A 2,749-nucleotide genomic window follows, 5' to 3' on the forward strand; every position below is an offset into this window, starting at 1 on the left:
GAATTGCAACATGTATCTCCTTCATGTTTTTAAATTAAATGATTAGGGAATGTTAACTGCAATAGAGGAGTTGTTACCTAGAGTTGACCAGAGATTTTGTATTAGACACTTATATAGCAACTTCAGAAAAAGGTTTCAAGGCAAACATTTGAAGGAGTTAATGTGGAGGGCAACTAAGGCAACATATCCTCGAGCATGGAAAAGGGAAATGAAGGAGATCAGGAAGGTTAATGAGGAGGCCTGCAAACATTTGTTAAAGATTCCTCCTAAATATTAGAGTAAATTTATGTTCAAGTATAATACAAAAAGTGATGTGTTAGTGAACAATTTATCTGAAACTTTTAATAATGTTATAATTGGACCAAGACAAAAGACAATACATGCACCTCTCAATATAGTTCATCTTCCGATACAAAACTCTTTCACACACGTTTGAAGTTTAAGCCATGTTTGAAATCTATTCCATCAATCTCATTTGAATTGTGCCTAATTTATTAAAATACATGTTAGAATACTCTCTTTCACTTTGCAAGACTTTGACATATTCGTAGGCCTTTTCTTTTCACTTTGTCTATCTTTTCTTTTGTTGAGAATTTTATGTTACTATAATTATAACCTCTTTGCTATATTTATATCTATTTTTTTTAATAACATGTTTAAAATGTCACTGTCCTAACTGTGTAGTAGTGAAGATAAGTCTTAACTATTAAGGTTGTTGGTTGTTGATAATTATGGCCGGTCAAATCCATACACACAAAAATCTTTACACAACTCTTGGTGTATTAATGACATGCGCTGCTATAAATAGAACTCCTAACAAAGCATTCTAATTACAAAGGAGAGCAAGTGTTTTCATCACTAATAATATTTTCTGTCTTTATTTGTGTAAATTAAGATGAGTAATTATTTACTCAAGTATGTTGGAGTATTTGTTTTGATATTTGCATCGATGATAGGAGCATTTGAATGCCGCAAAATTAGAGCAGGATGTATAGAAATTGGACCATATGGTGGTTGTCACCACCAAAATTCGGAAGGTGATTCAAAACAAAAGTTGTCACCATAAGTTATTTAAATAGGGGTCAACTTTGGAAAGATTTGTATTATGTTTGTTATTTTTATTTATTTTGAATTGCTTTGTAATGATCATAGTTTACTTAAAGAGGAGAGAAATATATATAAGAAATTATTATTGTAGATTATATACATTAAATATTGAATGCAAAGCAGATAAACCTAGAGTTCAAGGATTAGGGACATCCAAAGAAATTAGTATAGAGAATTTGGAGTAAAATCTTACTTTAAATAAAGTTTTACAAATACCATAATGATAAAACTGAATGCATATTCAACAAGAACCTAAGAGTGTGTTTGGATAAGGCAATTAAGAATTTTTAAAGAATTTAAAATTCTAAGCAATTCAAATGATTCAATTGAAATTCATTCAATTTTAAATTCTTTTGTTTGGATGAAGTATTAAAATGATTCATTGTTAATTTTTTTGTCATTTTCATCAATTTTAAAATTTTTGGGTCGAATTTGAAATGTAAAAAATAGGGACTAATTTGCAATTTTTGAAAATTTTAAGGGACCATTTTGTAAATTTGGAAAATTATTAGGGACATATTTGCAATTTTATGAAAAAATTTGGGATAAATTTATAATTTTAATAAAATATTGGACCATTTTGCAAATTTAGAAAAACTAATAATAAACAATTTAATACTCAAGTTATGGAGCAATTTCAAATTCTTTACTTTTTGGTGTCATTTGAAATTCTTTAAATTTAACTTTGTTTCATTCTTTTTTCGCCTGTACTATTCCGAGGCTGGTGTGGGACAACATAGCACTTTGGTTAGGTTTCCAATCTCACCTTGCTGTTAGCCCTTGGCAGGATTTTCTTAATTGGGTATCTTTAGCGAGAAAGGCGAAAGTCAAGAGAAAAAAGGAGGGTTTGATCTGGTTGGCCGTGGTTAGAGGCCTTTGGTTGAGGAGAAACGATATTATTTTCAACAGAGGAACTTGTATTGTTAACGACATCACTTGGGAAATCAAGTTAAAAGTTTGGAGGTGGTCGTTTTTTGGTGAAATTGTTTATTCCAAGTGTAACTTCTACGATTTCTGTAAAAATCCGTTATTTTACCTATCGTAGATTATAGTTGGTTAGTAATTTCTTCTATTTGAGCGTCTTTGCTCTTCTTTTGTAAGCGGGTTAGAGTACCCCTAGTACTCGTTCTAATATATTCCTTGCTTATAAAAAAAAAAAAACTTGATTAAAATACTTCATAAATTTACATCATTTTAACAATTCTCCATATTTTTCATCCAAACAATGGATTTTGGTCAAATCATTTTCAATTCCCTCAAAAAATTACTTTTCCTCATTAAAATGCTCCATCCAAACACACTCTAAAGAATATTGTTGCATGATTTGGTAGAACATATGATAAGTTGCCCACTCAGCTTCTCTTAACCAAATTAGTTGCTCCTTCAGTGACATAGATAATTTGGTATGGTTATCTTTTTCTTAGGCTTTCCACTTGCAATATTTTGGACCACTTATGTTGTATCTTCCTTGGTCCATATTTTATCACTCTTAGAGCAAAGGTTAGTACGAAATAGGAGTATTCGCGTTCTAATCATAAGAGAAAAATATGCAGTTCGGTTTAGTTTAATATTGACTTTCAAAAATAAAACCGAATCGAATCAAACCAAACTAATACGGTTTGAGTTGGTTCAATTTTTTATA

This window comes from Vicia villosa, linkage group LG3 (genome assembly GCF_029867415.1).
Source record: "Vicia villosa cultivar HV-30 ecotype Madison, WI linkage group LG3, Vvil1.0, whole genome shotgun sequence".
NCBI lineage: Eukaryota > Viridiplantae > Streptophyta > Magnoliopsida > Fabales > Fabaceae > Vicia > Vicia villosa.